At 42.1% G+C, this 22441-nt stretch overlaps 1 protein-coding gene across 1 annotated transcript in view; it reads left to right on the top strand.

Annotated features, from left to right (window-relative positions):
* Positions 1-664: 664 nt before the first annotated feature.
* Positions 665-22441, top strand: part of LOC135980857 (uncharacterized) — a 293267-nt gene continuing 271490 nt past the window's right edge. Inside the window, exon 1 of the mRNA XM_065581149.1 lies at positions 665-1045. The gene's annotated coding sequence lies outside the window, so the exon portion shown is untranslated. The remainder of the gene's footprint in view (positions 1046-22441) is intronic.

Genomic DNA, 22441 nt, shown 5'->3' with positions numbered 1-22441 from the left:
TGCAAAGGCTTTCCAATTACCTCCAGGAGAGCTTCGTGGAGATGTCCCATGAGGATTTCAGCTCTATCCCCGTACATATAGACCTTCTTTTCCAGTAGCTGCACTGGCAAGGACTAAAAAGTAGAGCACCTAGGGCAAACAAATCATGAAAAACCCATTGATAATATTCCTGTTCTGTTCAAAATAAATGTTTACATGTTTAAAACACTTACCGACTGATCCTTCCCCTGATTCAGGGTCCGGGTTAACGCCTGGGGACGGTTGGTAGGGGATCTGTGTGAGGGTGATGAAGAGATCCTGGCTGTCTGGGAAATCAGCGTTGTAAGCGCTGTCAACTGCCTCGTCCTCCTCCTCACCTTCCTCATCTTCCCCGTCCGCTAACATCTCAGAGGAAGCGGCCATCGACAATATCCCATCCTCAGAGTTCACGGTCAGTGGTGGGGTAGTGGTGGCGGCCGCACCTAGAATGGAATGCAGTGCCTCGTAGAAACGGCATGTCTGGGGCTGGGATCCGGAGCATCCGTTTGACTCTTTGGTCTTCTGGTCCGCTTCTCTCAGCTCCTTGATTTTCATGCGGCACTGCGTTGCAACCCGGCTATATCCTCTCTCTGTCATGGCTTTTGAGATCTTCTCATAGATTTTTGCATTCCGTCTTTTCGATTGCAGCTCCGAAAGCATGGACTCATCGCCCCACACAGCGATCAGATCCAAGACTTCCCGATCAGTCCATGCTGGGGCCCTCTTTCTATTCTGAGATTGCATGGTCACCTCTGCTGGAGAACTCTGCATCGTTGCCAGTGCTGCTGAGCTCGCCACGATGTCCAAACAGGAAATGAGATTCAAACTGCCCAGACAGGAAAAGGAATTCAAATTTTCCCGGGACTTTTCCTGTGTGGCTGGTCAGAGCATCCGAGCTCGGACTGCTGTCCAGAGCGTCAACAGAGTGGTGCACTGTGGGATAGCTCCCGGAGCTATTAGCGTCGATTTCCATCCACACCTACCCTAATTCGACATGGCCATGTCGAATTTAGCGCTACTCCCCTCGGTGGGGAGGAGTACAGAAATCGAATTTAATAGACCTCTATGTCGAACTAAATAGCTTCGTTGTGTGGACGGGTGCAGGGTTAATTCGATTTAACGCTGCTAAATTCGACGTAACCTCCTAGTGTAGACCAGGCCTAAATGTAGGTAATCTGAATGGTTTATTTCTTGGCATTCAGATTGGAGGAGCTTCTGAATCATGCGCTAAGCAGTTTTACTTGCAGCTCAGTAGTGGACTTGAGAGACTGTCTCGCCACATGATCTACTGCCATAACTATGATCAGAGTAGGCACTTATGCTAGATCCCCCCTCTTATCACTGAGTGTTGTTGTAACTGAATGTTGCTCACAAGGGCATCTTTGGAAGGCATTTCTCCCACCCTTTTTAAATAGCCCAATTTTATTGACCTGCAGATCTTATTTGTCTCTTGGGCTTTTGAATAGAAGGGGTGGGGGTGACAGAGCATGTATTTTAGGATTTTCTGGTGCATTAGTTGGTTGCATTTGAAAAAGGATAAGGTTGACATGTTTATTTATTATTTGTGTTTTGACATGTTTATTTATTATTTGTGCTTTTCAAGGCACTTACATCCCTTGCATGGGAAGAGAAAGAAATTACATTGACAGTAAAATTTTAAAGAGATAGAGATGCCAGTTGCTGATTTCTGACTCTCTTTCTCCAGATTCCAGACTTCCAGGGTGTTACATGTTACTGGTCTGAATAGCCCGTGTCATCTAACAACACAGTAATGCTAATAGATCTAGCCACTTGAAAAAGACATTCATCCACTGTCTAACTTGATATTCGAGTCAGTGAAATTGTACCATTTGCAGCAGCATTCTTCATTTACACCAGCAGAGGAGCTTCTGAGCCTGAGAACTCAACACTTTTATCTGATCTTTCTGGCCAGATGACAACTTGAGAGTGAATATTTTCCCCTAAATTATAAGAAATTTATGACATTTCTCAACTAACTGAAATGTATAAGGAGAACATTAACTGCTTATCTATCTTACACACCCACCTTAATTCTACACTCTCATACATTAACTGTATGATAGTTAGGGACAGTACATAATCACATATCAATAAGCATGAGACATACTAATAAGGTAGGAACTGTAACTTTGAATTTCCTGGCATCTATGGGCTTACAATCTAGAACCTAATATTGTGTTAATGTCATTTTTTTTTTTTGCATTTTATTTCCTTGTTATTTTGTCAGGGAAACAAGGAGAAAACAAAAACAAAAGCAAAATGGGGAGTTGGGGAGGGAAAGGGCTAAAAAGAAATGCTAAAAACAAATGCTTCATGCCAAATTATTACTCTTCTACATGGGTGTGCTAGAATGGGAAAAGGGTAAGTGGGGAGTCTTTTCCCTCGCTCCTAATGCAACCATGTGGGAAGCAGCCATAATCTGATTGTGAAGTGTTGAGAAGGGCAGTGGGGAGACCAGTTAATACCACTTGCAGCACTCCAGTCCTCACAGGAAGTGGGCCAAGAACCTGGGAGTGCATGTGCTCCAATGCATGCTGGAGGAAGTTCATGCAGAACAGGTGTAGCAAGTTCTTTGGATGAGTGTACTCTCCCCACAGCACTGGAGGTTTTATGCCTGCTTCTGGTGTCTGCAGACATGATGCTTCCAGGGGGCTACATACGAACCAGCTCAGGTGTGTATATATTTCCAAGGTCTCTTCTCTCTCTCCATTCTCTAAGCAGGCAAAGAAATATAGTTCAGCCAAAAATATATTTGCCATCATTCATGTGACCTACGACTAGCACAGGAGTGAAGTTTACAGTCAGTCAGGTGATTTGGTGCAGAAACATGTTCTTTGCTGTTTATGTATACTTAAAGTGACTCAAAGTCAGGAATGTTGCAGTAAAAAAGGACTGCCATGATGGGATGTTTGTGTGCCATTTTCAGATTCATTTTCTTTATTGTTGGCTAAATTAAGATATCATCATCATCATTGTTATGAAAATGATGAACTGCACATGCTGACTGTGTCTTTTCAGTGACTGATCTTTCTGTCAATTAAAATATTAATTCAGACCAAGACAAAGTGAAGTAATTAGTCTTCATCAGGGAGTAATTGCCATGCTCAATTTCATTGTTTTTTAAAGAACTATTTTTTAATTATTTGGGAAAATGAGGGAAAGTATCATAAGTAGGGATGGACTAACTCAAAAGATTCTGTCCCTTGGAGTTTGGTTCCTACAGGAGTCCCAAATTATGGATGGCCATTAACCTTGTCTGAACCTTTTGCTTCTCATCTCCCCAAATTGTGCGGCACTCCCTCCTCACTTTCCTCACAGCCCCTCGATTTCTCATGAAGTCCTGGAGATTCCCCTACCTGGTTGCTGGTTTTTTAGTGGCAGAGGCCACCAGATAAAACAAGCACATACCCTTCTGCCTTATAGCAGGCACACAGAGGCCCAGCTCAAGGTGTGTAGGTTATTTGCAGCCTGTAGTCAGTCTAATAAGCATTTATCTGTGGTCTGTGTCCTGATCATGAAGTCTCTGACCAATACTGAGAGGGTCTTGAGTGTTTAGTGTGGTGAATGAGATTTTTCTGGTGTCTGGCATGTAGCATGAGGTTGCAGAAGCATCTGTCCTCTAGTCTCTAATTCATGAGTGGGTTTACAGTTCATAAGTCTGTATGTGTTGTGCTTTCTGTGGAAAAGTGCGAGAGCCTTTGAATGTAACTGCAAATTAGATGAGGAATTTAGGAAAGGGGTTGAGTTAAAGCTTGTATTGGAAATGTAACTGATTACCTTCTGACTTTCTGAAAAAAGGGTAATGATACTTTCCTGCTTTTCAAAGGTGTTGTGAGAATTTATTAATTTATGGGCCAGATTCACTAAGAGTTTGTTCTGGTTTCTGTACTTTGCCTTCTTCACTACATCCCGCTTAATCTCTCCCTCTTTCTGCCACTCCCGTAACAATGGATCTTTTTCCTCAGTCTTTCCTTAGCAGCATAGGACTTGTCATACTGGATCAGACATGTGGTCCATCATTCCAGTATCCTGTGTCCAACAGTGGCTGACACGGATGTTTCAAAGGAAGGTTCAAGAAAACAGATAATGCATAAATATATGATAAACTACTCATAAAATAAGTAGTTTCCTAACCCCTTTGTCTCTTCTAATTTAGCGCCTACAGTCTCTTCCTCCTTTTCATCTACTGCAATCTCACATCCCTCAAAGTATTTAATTTCTGTGGTGACTATCCTTCACTCGTCCAATTCTTTACTAGTCCTCTCTGTAGTGGGGCAGTTGCCCCACTGTGACAGACAAAGGGTTAATAGCAGCCCTTGGAGCAGCTGTGCAGAACCCAGCCAATCAGAGAAGGCTTAGAAGCAGCCAATCAGGGCCAGGCTGGGCTCTATATAAAGACTGCAAAGCAGAAGAGACAGGATTCTCTCCCTGACAAGCAAGGGAGGAGGACTGGCTCCTCAGGATAGTACCTTAGATAGAGCAGCACTGGGCAGGCTCAGGGGAGCAGAGGGTAAACTCCAGCCTGATACCTGCCAGGCTGAGGCCCCTGAAAGAAAGGGCCAAGAAGATGCAAGGGCCAAAGGGAAGTAGCCCAGGGAGTGCAAGCAGGAGGGGAGAGAAGGATGGCAGGACATGGCTGCCACCAGAGGGTCCCTGGGTCGGGACCCAGAATAGTGGGCGGGCCTGGGTCCCCCACTCTCCCCTTACACTGCACCTGGCCGTGGAGGAGCACTGCACCATACAGACTGTGGCTTGCCCTGAGGCAAGGGGCTAGACTTTGGGGCTGCAGTTGGCCATGAGGGCAGGTGCAGACTGAGGACTGCGGATACCCCCGGAAGGGGAGAGAACTCAGTGGGGCACAGCCGGAGGGCTGTGTCCAGAAGAGGACACCACAAGCCAGGGAGCAACACGAGTCCCAGACAGCACCGCAGAGCAGAACAATGGGTGAGACACCTTCTGCAGAGGGCGCTCCACAGCTGGACAGAGCTAATTCCCAGAGCAACCAGCAGGAGGCACCATGGTGGTGAGTGGGCAACCTGTTACACTCTCCCATCCCTCACTCATTCTCTGTAACCCTTTCCCCCATTTGAACTTTCTGGGAGAATATTTTAAATTCACATGTGTCTGGGACCTGGTTTTTACATTTTGACCTGGCTTAAAGCATTTGTTCTCTTTAAGACTGTTTAATTTCATAAGTATGTATTGTCTCCTATACATCTGAAAGAATAATAGATTCTGAATATTTATCAAGATTTAAGTTTCTGGTCTCTCTTATTAAACAAATTTCAATGAGCTGAAAATCTCTTAATCTAAAGCAAACTAAAAACAGTTTTCCAGAGCAGTATTTTTTATGAGCTAGCATATAAAAAAAATGGAGTTATTTTTACTCTTTAAGTAGGGTTATAAATAAAACCACAGCTCTCTTAAACTCTGTATCCTCTCCCCACTGAGACGCTTGAGGCAAAAATAGCTTAAAAAAACTGTCTAATCTGTTTCATGTTAAATGACTTTATGCTCCACACATTAAGATATGTGATTTTCCTCTGCTTTTATTGATGATATCTCCTATAAGATTTCTAATCTTTTCTAATTTTGCCTGGTGCGGACAGATATACTTGTAATGCTGACAGACCCTGGTTGTCAGCAGGCAGGATTGAACCTGGGACCTCTGGAGCTTAGTGCATCAGCCTCTACCACATGAGTTAAAAGCCAACTGGCTGTTAAGTAAACTCATTTTATCTCTCTCTTTATGTGGTCTCGGTGCCACTAGATGGGACAGAACACCACACCCAGGAGGTGTGTGTGTGTTACATACTTTCCCTAGCTGAGGAAGTGTGTCTCGAGCTTCAGAGACTTTCCAGTTGAAATCCCAGACAAGCCCCCACTTGTAATGCTGACAGACCCTGGTCGTCAATGGGCAGGATCATACTGGGGACCTCTGGAGCTTAGTGCATGAGCCTCTATCGCATGAGCTAAAAGCCAACTGGCTGTAAGCAAAGGCTGTAGAGCAGACTCATTTAACTCGCTCTAAGTGGTCTCGGTGCCACGAGATGGGACAAAACATATGCAGGCCACCATTCACATTCATATTCAGAGCTTATGCCACAAAACAAACTGAGGAAAAGAAAAAAGGAATGACAACACTGTGCTTGCCAGTTGTTGGAGAAAAGATTATGTTCAGTTTTAGGAATTACTCCCTTTGGTGCCACCACATGATACCAATTAATATTTATTTCATATAAGTGATATGCATGTGGATCAGGAGAAAAATAAATACCCTTCCCGTATTGTATTCAAAGTTATCAGCCCATCCAAAGTAGTTGGAGTCATGCTCTGCAATATCATGACACTATAGCCTTATGGTTTTTTTTAGCAATTATAAAAGCAAACCCAAGTTTTAAAACTGTGGCATTCATTTCTCAGCTGTGTAAATAATTCCTGTAAGACATCAATAATAATTCCATGCTAAAAAACAACATGAAGAGAATGTTAAAACTATACAGCGGAGGTCTCAAAAGACTGGCAGTGACAAAATTAGGGTTGCTAATATGTAACTCTTATGCATAGTAAGTGGTTGTAGTCTTTAACTGCATTACCATTGTTTCTCAAGTAGTACAAAGAACAGGAGTACTTGTGGCACCTTAGAGACTAACAAATTTATTAGAGCATAAGCTTTCGTGGGCTACAGCCCACTTCTTCGGATGCATAGAATGGAACATATATATTGAGGAGATATATATACACACATACAGAGAGCATGAACAGGTGGGAGTTGTTTTACCAACTCTGAGAGGCCAATTAAGTAAGTGAAAAAAAACTTTTGAAGTGATAATCAAGCTAGCCCAGTACAGACAGTTTGATAAGAAGTGTGAGAATGCTTACAAGGGGAGATAGATTCAATGTTTGTAATGGCTCAGCCATTCTCAGTCCTTATTTAATCCTAAATTCATTGTATCTAGTTTGCATATCAATTCCAGCTCAGCAATCTACTAATGTGATATATGCCATCATGTGCCAGCAATGCCCCTCTGCCATGTACATTAGCCAAACCGGACAGTCTCTATGCAAAAGAATTAATGGACACAAATCTGACATCAGGAATCATAATATCAAAAACCAGTGGGAGAACACTTTAACCTGTCTGGTCATTCAATGACAGACCTGCAGGTGGCTATCTTACAACAGAAAAACTTCAAAACAGACTCCGAGAGAGCTGGAATTGATATGCAAACTAGATACAATCAATTTAGGATTAAATAAGGACTGGGAATGGCTGAGCCATTACAAACATTGAATCTATCTCCCCTTGTAAGTATTCTCACACTTCTTATCAAACTGTCTGTACTGAGCTATCTTGATTATCACTTCCAAAGTTTTTTTTCACTTACTTAATTGGCCTCTCAGAGTTGGTAAGACAACTCCCACCTGTTCATGTTTCAGAGTAGCAGCCGTGTTAGTCTATATCCGCAAAAAGAACAGGAGTACTTGTGGCACCTTAGAGACTAACAAATTTATTAGAGCATAAGCTTTCGTGGACTACAGCCCACTTCTTCGGATGCATATAGAGTGGAATAAATATTGAGGAGATATATATGCACACATACAGAGAGCATAAACAGGTGGGAGTTGTCTTACCAACTCTGAGAGGCCAATTAAGTAAGAGAAAAAAAAACTTTTGAAGTGATAATCAAGATAGCTCAGTACAGACAGTTTGATAAGAAGCGTGAGAATACTTACAAGGGGAGATAGATTCAATGTTTGTATGGCTCAGCCATTCCCAGTCCTTATTCAAACCTGAGTTGATTGTATCTAGTTTGCATATCAATTCCAGCTCAGCAGTCTCTCGTTGGAGTCTGTTCACCTGTTCATGCTCTCTGTATGTGTGTATATATATCTCCTCAATATATGTTCCATTCTATGCATCCGAAGAAGTGGGCTGTAGCCCACGAAAGCTTATGCTCTAATAAATTTGTTAGTCTCTAAGGTGCCACAAGTACTCCTGTTCTTTTTGCGGATTCAGACTAACACGGCTGCTACTCTGAAACCTGTCAAGTAGTACAGTATATTATACATTTCGCTGTACAATCCTGGGTTTGCATATGTTGCATCTTGTATTTTTTTCCATTCTCTTATGTTTCCACTATTTTTTTTGTAGGAATTGGCTAGTATAGCTCTTAGACTTTTTATACAGAAAGTCCTTTTCTGTCTGATCTATTCAGCATAATACTTACACATGTGTCTAGGTCACTTTGACTTCAATGGAATTTAAGCAGGTGCTTTGCTGAACTAGGGTTTTAGTCAGCAGTGGCAGTCTGTTTTCTGTTCAAGCAGAAGTACCAGTTTCCTTAGATCTAATTAGGAATATGAGCCTGTTAATTATTAAGCTAACTTACTGGTGCATGCTCTAATTTTATTAGATGGAATTTAGGGGCTAAGGCAGTTAGCTACTAAATTACTGGCCTCACCCTGCATACATTTATTATTGGAAATAGTACTTACGCCCATGCTACGAATCATGTACTTCTGTTGATAAATTGTATAGTAAATTGCTTGACCACACTTTGGTTCCTTATGAAATATATTCAAGAGACCAAAATAACCAATATCAGTCAGATTTATTGCTAAAAGTCAATAAAAAGATTCAATGCAATACCAGTCTCTGGGAAGCCATCTTATGCAGCATTGTTACATTCCGCTTCCACAGGTGTGCTCTGAAAGTTACACCCAATGCCATGTTTTTATACCCTACCTGCTTACAAATAAAAGGTACTGTGTACATCATCTGAAACTAGATTTAGCCATTCCGCTTTCTACCTTGTTTTTCTGGTATCATGCTGTACCCCTTATCTCTTTGTTCTGAACACATGCATTGTAGGTACCAAAGGGAGGGAAGGCACCTCCTAGGTTTGTACTAGGGTAGAACAATCATATGTCTTGTCCTCTTCCAATGGGACATGCCAGTTCTGGCCCGTGAGAAACTCCCTACCTGTTGCTATCCTGTTTACTTAAGCCAAAGTTCACTTCAGCTAATGCAAGGTGCTATGGGATACTTGGGTGGACAGAATTTTGGGGAAGAGTATAATACATTCAGTTAACATAACATAACTTCCCAACATTTATATTAATACTATGCCTAACATATATGTATTGGCTAACACTGCTCATGATAGTAGGCACTGTACTTGTGTTTGTAGGATAGGATCTTAATATAATTGGGAACTTTGATAGCATGTATATGCCAGCAGTTGTTCACTGTTCTATGTGGTATACTTAATAGTAGTGTATTGTTTAAGCACAAATTACTGTGTACTTTTCATTTAAAGACTTTAATGGGCTGTGTTCAGTGCACAGAGACTAATGCACAGTAGTATAAGATACCACACATGTATATAAGCTTGTAGTAAAACACATATATCAGGGATCGGCAGCCTTTGGCACGCAGTTTGTTTACCTGCCGCATCCGCAGGTTCGGCCGATCACGGCTCCCACTGGCCACAGTTCGCCGCTCCAGGCCAATGGGGGCTGCGGGAAGCGGTGCAGGCCGAGGGATTGTGCTTCCCGCCACCCCCCATTGGCCTGGAGCGGTGAACCGCGGCCAGTGGAAAGCCGTGATTGGCCGAACTGGGGACGCAGCAGGTAAACATACCGGCCCGGCCTGCCAGGGGTGCTTACCTTGGCGGGCTCCGTGCCAAAGGTTGCCACTCCCTGACCGTATATTATCATACTCCTGGTGTAATAGTAGCCGATCACAGAACACTGGGTGGAAGATTTGCTGCTGTAGCTGAGGTCTGCTCAACACTGTATCAAGCAATAGGTTAAGCCTCCCTTATTCTGTCCCTGGCACAAACTATGCAAGCTGGGACAGGTCCCCAGGGGACTGTCCACCAGCAGGGGGACAGACAGAACAATACACTCCTGCCATGGCCCCATCACATCTCTATATGTCCCTAATAGGCCCCGTAGGTTGGGGCTGCAAAGGAGCCACTTACACTGACATTATGCAACTGGGAGAATCCACCATGCAGGGGATATCCCTAGCTGGGGAAATATAGGCAGTTTTCATTCCCTTTGTACTGTCTGAATGAAAATCCGGTTCTGCATTGTGATTTCTAAACAAGGCTGCTCATTCTACCTTAATTTTGGAATTTCCTGACTTTTGAGAGCATGAAACATTTACATTTTATTAACCTAGTTTTTTGTATGGCATTTACTAGGTCTTTTAAAAGAAAAAAGATGGGAAGGAAAAACAAACAAAACAACAAATACAAAACAAAAATGAAGACGGAGCTTCATTGTCTGAGGTTTGTAAAGTTCTGTGAGCTTGCAGAAAAATTGCAATTGCATGTGTGAATTCTACAATCTGGGAGCTGTTTGACAGCTCTGGAAAGTCCTATCCTGTGCACCTAAGCAAATCTACAGTAGGTTGCCCGAAGAACCTTTTCCAGCTACACAACGAGCCCGAGTTGAATGCACCTTACAAAGTGTGCAATAGCCTTCCCTAACTCCTTCATACCTGATAATGTCTGTAAAGATTGAGAAAGGGGGCTTCTGCAAAAGCCTAAGCTCAGCCATGCAGTATATGCACTCGCAGTACACTTTTTACCCTGCAGATAAATTGCATGTACAAGCTTTACCTTCCTTTAAGAGCATAGGGAGAAAAACATGCTAAATCCACTATTCATGCACAGCATGCAATTTTTAAACATTCGTATCTCAATATAAAAAGCAACAACAATTATCCCTGGAATACTCAAGGTACTTGGTGAAAGATCTTACACTGCCAAATTTCAGCTTCCCACTTGTAGCTGTATTGATAGTAGAGCAGTGGAATTAAAATGGTTACAAGAATGATTTTGTAATAGGAAAAGTGTATTTTTACTCATATTAAAATCCATCACCTGAAAATTTTAAATCAAGATTAGATGCCATTCTAAAAGACAAGATGTATCTTTGCCACAAGTTATGGAGCTAGATGCAGGAATCACTGGGTGAAATTCTATTACCAGGAGGTCAGACGAGATTTACACAATGATCCTTTCTGGCTTCAAAAATCTATGAATCTGTGAAAAAAGGGCAGAATGTTCAAAGTTAAAAAAAGACCATCTTCCCAAAAGATTTGAGTTTCAGAAAGTTATAACTGACTGAAACAAGGGATTTATAATGGAAATAGTTATGTACAAAGCCCTACTTGAATTGCAGGATGATTGTCAAAAAATTGCGGCTGAGTTGAGGACAAGTCATGGAAAATTGCTTAAAAGTAATAATGGACTGTATTATTTTCAGGAATAAAGTCCATTATTACTTTTCTGCAATTTTCCGCTGTTGACTAACCCGGGCTGAGAGAAGTGCCTCCTGCTGTCAGCCACTTGGGGGCTGAGAGTGGAGGCCTGGGGCTGACAGCAGCCACCTGATAGCAGCTCCTATTCTCAGCCCCAGGGTGGCCGGAGCTCCCATTGTTAGCCCAGTGCATGGTGGGGCTCCAGCTGTCAAAATTGCGGTGGAAGCCTAATATTGCCAAATCCACAATATCGCAAGTTAGGTAGGGCCTTAGTTATGCAGCCTTAACCATAGTGGTTGCTACTGCTGAATCTCTAATACTACTAGTAGTATTCTAGTAGTAGTATTCAGCTACAAAGCACTTTACAAACATCAACGCAGTAATTTTCACAACAGTCCTGTGAAATAGGTAAACATTATTAAAGTAATTTAAACTGTTCTTTTTAAACAAGTTCCTTTTTAATACAAGGGGGTGGGAGAAGGAAAATCCTCAGCTGGTATAAATTGTAATAGCTCCATTCAAATTACTGGGTGTGACTTTATTATTCTTTGTTCCTCTTTCACACCATTATTTCTTACTCTTCCTTTTTTTTTCTTTTCTTTTTTTTTTTTTTTTTTTTGCATGAAAGCCAGGAATTTCCGATGAAAGAGGAAAATTGTGACTGATACGGTAACTAATTTCTGCTGGCTTTTCATTGTAAGACTGTCCTAGGTTATTCCTCCTTCTCCTCTCTTTTAAAGAAAGTGTTTGGTCAAGCCAATAAGTCAAGCCTCATCAGCATCATTCACATCCAGGATGCTTCCATTTATTATTGACTTTAGGGGGAGCAGGATTCGGCCGCTAAAGCTTAAATCCTTTTTTTCCTTATACTCATAAAATTGAAATGGAAAGAAACAGTTTTCCTGAAATCCAGCCTCAAAGTTCCACTGGGCCAGTCTATACAAAATGTGGTCTTTTAATTAGGATTAGGCTTTGCATGTATTAAGTCAATGCAACTATAAAACTTTGTGGTTGACCCCCAAAGAAAATCCTGTTTATTGTTGAATAGATGCCTTAGCTTGGGTAAGAACTTGTAGGCACCTTTGTTTTGAAATGTAATCTATAAACTGCTCTTTAGGGGAAAAGGCAAAACCTGGCATATACATTTAATTCTGGCAGGAAAGAATCATTAGTTCTAAACCCCAGTTTTTTTGTCAGCCAAGAGAGATAGTATCCATTGTTTTCTGTCACTGTTGGATCACACTAAGAAAGACAGAACTGACAAGCAAATCCTACTAAAATGGTTTGGCTAGTCAAAGGAGCAGCTGCTGCTACTGACCTATGGTATATCCACATGCCTATAAAAGTGTAGGATACATTAACTCACATAAGGACGTTCTTTGGGGTCTTTCATACTTTCATGAAATCAGGAGGTATATGTTTCAATTTTATGCACCATGGAGTTAAGTCAAAGCTGAAATACTGGACCATGTAACCATTTATATATGCATACTGCCAGAAAACCCTTGGGTAAAAACTAAACAGAACAAAACTAAAAAGAAATGAAGAATGTAGACGGTGCATTAAAACTACATGCAGCCCCAGGTAAATGAAATTATCTGAAAAATTAATGCCTGAGTCTTGTCGCTAGTATTTTATTCTTTTCAAGTCTTTATACTGTGCCCATCACTGTGATATCTGAGTGGATGCATTATCTCATCAGCATTTGGAATCACTTGAGAGCATGGAAGAGAAACCAAAGATATATACAGTAGACATAAGGAGGGTAAAACTGTGGCAGCAGCAAGTAACAGAATATTTAGTTTGAATATCAGAAAAAAATTCCTTGGGAATTGGCTTCCCAAGATGAGTGGCAGAAAACCCATCACTTACATTTAAAACTGGATTGGAATAAACAGTGATAATTTTCTACATGGAGCTATCCTGCAGTTGCAGTGGGATGACAAAGATTTCTTAAAACTTGAAAATTGTATGTTGTAAACAGATTTCTTAGGTTATTGATTTTACCTTAACTTATTAAATTAGAAAAAATGGAAAAAATCAATTTACTTGTTGCTATTTTTATGCTCTTTGTTGACTTTTTTTTATTTTTCTTGGCTTGGACAATGCTAATCAATTAAGTTAGTTATGATTTTCTTTATAGTCATTTTCACTTTAAGACTCTATTCCTCTAGTCCAGCAACACCCTTAAGTACATGCTGAACTTTAAATACCTAGGTAGTCCCATTGACTTCAAGAATGTGAATAATGGGACTACTGTAAGCTCAGTGGCCTGAAGACTTAGAGCAGGGGTCGGCAACCTCTGGCACGTGGCTCGCCAGGGTAAGTACCCTGGTGGGCCAGGCCAGTTTGTTTACCTGCTGTGTCTGCAGGTTCGGCTGATCGCAGCTCCCACTGGCCACAGTTCACCGCTCCAGGCCAATGGGGCTGCGGGAAGCAGCGCGGGCTGAGGGATGTGCTGGCCGTGGCTTCCCGCTGCTCCCATTGGCCTGGAGCAGCGAACCCCGGCCAGTGGGAGCTGCGATCGGCCGAACCTGTGGATGCGGCAGGTAAATAAATAGGTAAGCACCCTGGCAAGCCACATGCCAGAGGTTGCTGACCCCTGACCTAGAGAGTAGGGAGCTCACTGTTGACACTTGTTGGAGAATAGAGAGAAGAACAAACCAGAACTACTTGAGAATTCCAGTTGGGCAGGGGCTGCATAAGAGAGGGAGCTCTCTGCTGGCATCTCTTGATGAGCAATGGGAATTGACTGAATGGGCCGAGCCTCATTTGCATTTTAGTTATGTGACAGTTTGAGGCATTTTGGTTAAAATACAGTTAAATTTTCTGTTTGCGGGCAATTGAATACTATTGACCCTGTTGGGAAATGGAGGGACAAGAGACTGACACCAAATGTACCCAGGGTCACCCTGACAAAGACTGCAGTCAAGCACAGTTGGGAATGGGAGCCTGGACAAGGCTAAAAACGGGGGGAGAGAAAGGAAAGAGGTGTCTGGCTTCTCCTGGAAGTTCCTGTGTGGTGGTAAAGACTCTGTTAGTGATCCTGTATATAACTGATTCTTCTCTAAAGAGCTGTACTGAGGTCGCTTCCAAGTGGTAGATGGTAGACAGCTGAGGAGGCTTTGAGATGGTGGACAGTGAAGAGCTGAGGTGGATTGGGTTGAAATCACAAAAAGTAGCAGCCCACCTAAAGGACTCAAGTGCTGGCCTCCCTACCCAGCAATCAAAGCTGAAATCACCTCAGCTGGGTCTGGTGGTAGAGTCCCCAGAGCAGCGCAGACATCCAGAATCCTTTGATTCCATCAATCCTGGACAACAAACTAAGTGGAGAGCTGGGGAGGAGGGAAATGTCTAGAACACATCAACCATTCACAACTGACGGAGGAGGACTGAGGCTGGGTCTAGTACTGTTAATGTATTAATTGCTGGCTTTCTCAGTTTCATTCTGTTGTCCTTTCTTCCCCTTGCCTCCCTTTAGTAAAGTTCTCTTTGTTTTAAACCTCTGGAGTCAGTGCTTTCACCTAGGGATGTATTACTCAACACAGTATAAGCTTTCATTGGTGAATACTCACTTTGTCAGATGCATGTAGTCACCCATGAAAGCTTATGCTCCAATACATCTGTTAGTCTATAAGGTGCCACAGGACTCCTTGTCACTTTTTACTCAACACAGATGCCCAGGGTGGTGTATACAGTTCCCCAGGTTCTGGATGGGGGCTCGAGCTGGCGTTCTTTAAGACTTAGAAGAAACCCCTAGAAAATTTAACCCAGCCCTTTTTGCTGCCAACAATTCCTAGCAGAAGGGTAACATTACTTATATGCTTAAAGTTCAGCACATGCTTAAATGCTTTGCTAGATCTGGACCTAAATACTACAGTGCCTGGGTTTCAAACATTGCAGGGAATGTTTGTTTGAAAAGAATGGTTTTTACTAGATTTTTTTTTGTAGTTGTAGAAATATTTCTATTGGCCTTTCATTTTTATAAAAGTCTAGCTCAGATTTAATTTAACAGTGCCCCCTTTCATTGGACTTGTGTTCAATTAGTAGAGGCTATGGAAAAAATATGGAAATGGAAACATAAAAATATGTTGCTGAAGTGAGTTGGGGAGAGGAAAGCAAATGAAGCCAGGCTCTGCAGCTTTGTATTTCTGCTGAATATAATTTCACTGATCTAAGCTTATATCTGGTACTTGCAGGGCCCAATACATTCAGTGGTTTGGTTATCATCATGCATGTGGACACAGAATAAGTTTAACCGGTGACAAAGTGGTGTCATCTTTTCGCACACATTGCATTATGCTCACACCATTATCTGATAAAATGTTTCCTAAGTGTGCTGAGGACTTAATCTCTAATAGATCTCCTTCCCCCACACTAAGTACAGAAACTGGCATATGGCATGTGATGCAGATGGATCAGCTCTGAATATCTGGTTGATAGTAGTTTAAGCACATATTTACTAGCTATCCAAGCAGATTTTTATGGATAACCTACAGTTGTTTTAGAAAAAGAGAAACTTGTGCTCTGACAATAATAACAAAAATAATCTGCCTATTAATAGGTTCATTGCTTCAGCCACACATCTTGTGTTAGCCTGTCATTTTAAGCACGTACAGAAAAAGACTCAGTTATTGTACAGGATTGACACAGAATTGATACTTATGATAATGGGATTGGTAAAGGGCCATATCCTGATCACTTTGCTCATATAAGCAGTCCTGCTGGCATCAGTGCGACTTCTCAAATGAGGGGCATGAGCAAGATTACAATAAGAAAGATAGGATAGAAGGAAGATGGAACACATCATACGAAGGGGGGGTTTCGATTCAATGGGAAATATAGATTCTCAGTATCCCACTGCCCTTTACCTGATCCTGCAAAAGTATCCACACGACTCTTATGCTGGCACATTGACTTAAATGGGACTCTGCAGAGGACATAACATATTAGTATCTGCCTGCAGGATTGAGGTCTTGGATATTTCTAAGATGCCTATCAGTATTCTATAGGATAGATGTGATAGTAGGAAACTAGGCAAGAAAATAGCACGGATGGGTGAAAAGGATGATATTGGGATTCAAGTAATATTCATATTGAGAGAGATTTTTATTCAGAAATATCCTGATGTAGCTTTGGCAAATAATAAAATATGAACAATGATGGGCAGAGGAGTGAGCACAGCAGCTTTCCAAGGGCAGACAGCTGATTTTTTTTCTCCTTGCTGTCACACAGGGTGTCTGTACCCTTCAGGAGTAGTTGTGAGTAATATGGACTGTGCCATGCAGACAGACTTGGGAGGGCAGGGTCCAGCAACTGAAAAAGCAAAAGGGAACAGCAAAGGAGAATAGCTAGAAGATATGCAATAGTGTATTTGCTGATGGGCAGCAGGCTTTTAGAATTAAAAGGGTCAGAGCTTTCAGCCTAGTTATAATACAGTATATCTCCTGTGTATCACCGTGCTGCTGTGCTCTGTTGGGTGTTAATTGATTTTTTAAAATATAATATAAAAATTGTAGGGCCAGATTCCACCACCTTTACTCATGTTGAGTGTTTGTTTTACAGTTTGAGGAATTCCACTGCTTTGCAAGACTCTATTGACAGTGGAGTAACACAACTTCAGATAGAAGTTTGAGACATAAAGAGTGATTTTTCACCCTTTTTCTAGCCAATTTTAGGGATCACTGAGAGAAAAGCAAAAAGGTGCTTCCAGCCTTCACTTAGAACATCTAAAGATTGGATGAAAAAGGGCCATAACAGAGGTCACATGACAAAAAGTTTAACCATGGCTTGAGCATTTAATTTAGCATGCTCTAACCCCTTTAGCTCCTAATTCCTTTCTGATCCAAACAATCCCAGATCATCTACAGTTGAATATTATCTGATTTATATTCAGAAATAATAAGCTCTCCGGTTATGGCCAATATGTGTTCCATTCAGCAAATCTGTTACTTGATTTACACTTCCTTATAAAGAATTGACTGCTCATGAATACTGTTTCTGGGGACAATTCTGCACTCCTTATTCAGACAAAGGTTGTACTGATTTTACTGTGAGTGTTGCCTGAGTAAGGTGTGTTGGATCAGGATCTCAGTGTGGAGATATTCAGAAGTCAAAGATGACCTGTTATACAAGCCTTTAGATGAAGCCATATTACAACTCTCCAGCTAAGTCATTCTTTCCCACAGCTTGAAATGGAATTAGAAGGCACAAGTAATACCATCTGCTGTGAGCAGATCTTCATCCTTATGTACTGCCATCTAATATCTCAGATCACATAAGCAAAATGGATAACTATGCACAAACTCTTCTTGAAAGAATACACACAGAAAAATTCCTCTTGCAAATCAAGGGGATGTTCTTAATGGGCCAGAGTGTGTCCTCTCTTTGGATGCAGGTGGATCAGCCCTGCATGGATGAAAGGGGAAATCACCACAGTGTCATACCTTCCCCTTGGAAACTCTATGGAGTCTGCTCCACTGGAGTTCCATGCAGAAGGAATTGAGTGGGCTTCTGGAGATGGGGGCTGAAGGAGACAAAGGAGGAGACTGGTCATGTTCCAGAACATAGGGACTTATCTCTTCTACAAATGTTACACAGCTGGAATGGCTGTGACTACTATAGTTAAGGTTGCATAAGATTTTCCAGCTGTAGCTTCCAGATAGCTTTTAAGGTCAGTCTGGGGCAGAATGTGTTACAACAGTTCATCCTGGAGGTGAGAGAGCATAAACCAGAGTAGCTAGCTTCATGTATCCATGGAAAGGGCATAGTCTTTTGGACAGCTGAAAAGGATAGGAGTCAGAAATGCCTTTATCTGTGAATCCAGGAGCAGAGATGACTCCATCAGAAACCTGAAATTGTGCACTGTCACACTGTGAATTGGTTAAATACCCATAATTGATTATGAGGTCATTGTTACTGCTAGACCCTTAAACTGCTTCACACTGTGGATCATCATTATTTCTGCTCTAACTTGAAAGGAGCCTGAGCCAACTATGTGTCCACATCCAAATGATGAATTATTGAGAGAGGAAAATATTCCACTAAAATATTACTGTCGATGGCAGAGGTTGTATTTGCATTAACAGTATCACCTTTGCCAGTTTTAATTCTTTCTGTCTGTATTTAGAACATAACCTTCATTTGGCAAGTAAGATGTCAAATACACAGTTAGCTTAACATTTGATTTTAATTTCCCCACATGCAAACAATTTAAGTGAATGACCCTAATAAGTAATGTGGTTTGCTTACTACTAAATTATCACTTTACACCCACATCCTAATACTTTGCCCACCACAAAGGGCAAGTGAGTATGTGAACCAAAAAAGGTTACTATTCAGTTGTTCTGCAAAGCTTAGTTGACCATGCAGGCAGATTCCTGAGTACAAATGCAGGAAACACTGGAAAAGTTCATGAGAGCTGAGTGCTGAGAAGATCAGGATTGTACTTGAAGGGGCAAAGAAGGGATTTAGTTCCCCAGAAATGATACGTTTCTGTACAGCATGTCTGTGCCAACTTTTATTTTGAGAGATCCTGTATACCTACTCCTATCTTGGCTCATGAAACTGTACCATAACATCAGTTAGTTCAGTTAAAAGCTACGTAACTGCAGAATGGCCCTGGAGTATGCATTCTATAGGCTGAAAGCTTGTTGACACTGCCTATACGCTCATCTGTATGCCAATGTGGCAAATGCTGTTCATGTAATCATTGCTTGCTGTGCACTATGTAACATTTGTGAAGATAAAGGGGAGTGCTGAGGACAAGTCTTGTTTACAAACTCTGTACAGTTAGTTGGGTCCCACCCATGTGCACACTGGTCCTTCCCAGTGGTCAAGGGAAATCAGGGATGACATATGTGCTCACATCTTGGCAAAGTAGAAAGGAAGAGGATGACATCTGAGTGTGCCCTGCTGAGGGATATCTTCACACCCTATAGGCTGCCAGACATGCACATGAGGGAACACTGCAACATACTTATGGAGCTATGGACCTCTGTGAGGGATTTGTTCCTCTGTAGACAAAGGTTAATAGCTGCTCATTTGGGTGACGTTGTCCAAAATAAAGACAGTTATAACGGCACCTCCATTGGGTTATCATCTTGGGGTTGGATTTGTGCTGTGGAGGGTGGCAGCTGTGTTGTTACTTGGCCATTATGCAATGTGCACCATTCAAACTTTAGCTCTTCTAGCAGGAGCACTTGCATTTTTTAACATGCTTATGATGGTTTTCTTTGGGTGGAGTGTACTGCAGCCCATTCTGTTTATTGATTTTTTATTATCAACCATTCTAAGTGCAACTAATGGCTTTTAGAGAGCACTAATCCCTGGTATGGTTGAAACGGCTTACCTTTTTGAGGAGGAAAGGTGCTGGCAGACACCAGTATTGCCTGGTATGTTCCTGCTTTCTTTGTTACTGGGTCTTGATTTTCAATGTGTGCAATAAAGCCCTTAAGACAGTGGTTTTCAATCTTTTTTTTTTTTTTCTCATTTGCAGACCCCTAAAAATTTCCAATGGAGGTTCTGACCCTTTTGGAAATCTTAGACATAGTCTGTAGACCCCTGGAGTCCATGGACCACAGGTTGAAAACCACTGACTTCAGACATTTATCAACCTTTTTTTGTGTGTTTTAGGGATTTGATACATAGAAAAACAGTATGTGCTTCTTAAAGCACATAACACCATACACTGCACTTTTCCCATCCCTCCCATGTCTCTGTATGACTTAAGATATTTCTGAATCTTGGGGGTGAGGGAAGACTCAATAATATTTGTACTATGATGTCATCAGATTTTTTTACATGCTGTTCCATTACATGAGGTTGGAAGCTTGTGGCCCATTCAAGAGCAAAATCAAACAAAACCCCAAACACCGTCTTTTCATCATTAGGAAGGAGGACCAACACACAGCTAAACAAAGCATAGTATTTAATAAAAGTGTGAAGTAGAAGGTTTAATGGAAAGATTTTGAAATAAGAACTACAGAATATTGTTACCAAAGTAACTGTTCACAACCGAGAACATTGCCCACAGTTTAATGTCATTGCATCAATCTTCAGAGGGGTAGCCGTGTTAGTCTGAATCTGTAAAAAGCAACAGAGGGTCCTGTGGCACCTTTGAGACTAACAGAAGTACTGGGAGCATAAGCTTTCGTGGGTAAGAACCTCACTTCTTCAGATGCAAGTAATGGAAATCTCCAGAGGCAGGTATATATCAGTGTGGAGATGACGAGGTTAGTTCAATCAGGGAGGGTGAGGTGCTCTGCTAGCAGTTGAGGTGTGAACACCAAGGGAGGAGAAACTGTTTCTGTAGTTGGATAGCCATTCAGTCTTTGTTTAATCCTGATCTGATGGTGTCAAATTTGCAAATGAACTGGAGCTCAGCAGTTTCTCTTTGGAGTCTGGTCCTGAAGTTTTTTTGCTGTAAGATGGCTACCTTTACATCTGCTATTGTGTGGCCAGGGAGGTTGAAGTGTTCTCCTACAGGTTTTTGTATATTGCCATTCCTCACTACGCAAGAGGATAAATGGACACAAGTCAGATATCAGGAATGGCAATATACAAAAACCTGTAGGAGAACACTTCAACCTCCCTGGCCACACAATAGCAGATGTAAAGGTAGCCATCTTACAGCAAAAAAACTTCAGGACCAGACTCCAAAGAGAAACTGCTGAGCTCCAGTTCATTTGCAAATTTGACACCATCAGATCAGGATTAAACAAAGACTGAATGGCTATCCAACTACAGAAACAGTTTCTCCTCCCTTGGTGTTCACACCTCAACTGCTAGCAGAGCACCTCACCCTCCCTGATTGAACTAACCTCGTCATCTCCACACTGATATATACCTGCCTCTGGAGATTTCCATTACTTGCATCTGAAGAAGTGAGGTTCTTACCCACGAAAGCTTATGCTCCCAGTACTTCTGTTAGTCTCAAAGGTGCCACAGGACCCTCTGTTGCTTTTTGCATCAATCTTGTCCGCCTCCTCAAACAGTGAGTGATGGAGGTCAGTGACTTTGGTAAAAACCAGGGATGTCTCCTGTGAGGGGTTTTGGGAGTCAATACATGGTAGTGTTCCAGTACTCCTGCAGGCTCAGTGTTCTCCTCCTGGTCAGTCAGGGAGGGTTAGAGGTTACTGCAACAAGATCCTCTGGCTCAGTTGCACCCTGAGTGGTGCGGTGGTGGCAGCAATGGTGGCTGATGGACTCGTTCTGGGGCCTCAGCAACAGGCGGGCACCACATTCTTACAGCCACCAGTTCAATAAGCGTCTCTATTTTGGAATGCTCCCATTCCCTTTGGCATGTCTCCATGTCCATGAACCAGGTCATACATGTCCCCTTCAGCTGGAGAGACCACTCCTCTTGTGCTCTGAGGAATTCAAATTGCCCCTTTTTCCTCCTGTCCATTCCTATGAGCAGATGCTTCTGGATCCGTCTGTCTCCCTCAACGTCTCTGGGGTGCTGTTCCTGCCCTCTTACTGGCAGCCAAAGGTTCTGCTAATTCAAAGAGAAGGGGAGCCAAAGGTTCTGCCAAAGAGAAGGGGAGCATATTTTTGTTCTTTGAAGCAAACTGAGAAATTCCCCCATAGTGTTTTTTACAATTTACAATGTTCATATTGTCTCAATGGGAGTGGGAGGAGGTGGGGGCTATGTTCCGGGGCCTATGTTCTTCCCTTAAGCCTGGCCAACATTTGTAGAACACAGCTTCTTTTCAAGGTACCAGAATGGAAAACAGAAGTGGCTGTGTAGGAGAACCAGCAATCTGTGCCAGAGAGACGTTTCTGATAATAGTCACCCCTCTAGAGATTGCTGAATGTAGGGGTTTGGTCAGCTTCAAAGGTGTACCAAGCAGATTTGCACTGCCAGTGAACCTGAAGAACCAGCTGGAGTTTCTGCTGCAACAGAAGATTGCTGAAACATACTTACAGGATTAGGAGGCAATGCCACTGAATACTGATTACATTCTAAGCTAGCATAGGGAGATTTCATGCAAAAGATGATCTGAACCATGAACCCTCCCCTCCCCCTGCTGCTTTACCTGAAAGTCCTGGCCCTGTGCTTGCCTAACAGTGAAATGGACAGGGAAAGAAAGACAAACTACAACTTCACTAGGTTTCCTGAAG

Source organism: Chrysemys picta, chromosome 1, assembly GCF_011386835.1.
Source record: "Chrysemys picta bellii isolate R12L10 chromosome 1, ASM1138683v2, whole genome shotgun sequence".
Taxonomy (NCBI): domain Eukaryota; kingdom Metazoa; phylum Chordata; order Testudines; family Emydidae; genus Chrysemys; species Chrysemys picta.
This window is presented reverse-complemented; position numbering and strand designations above follow the sequence as displayed.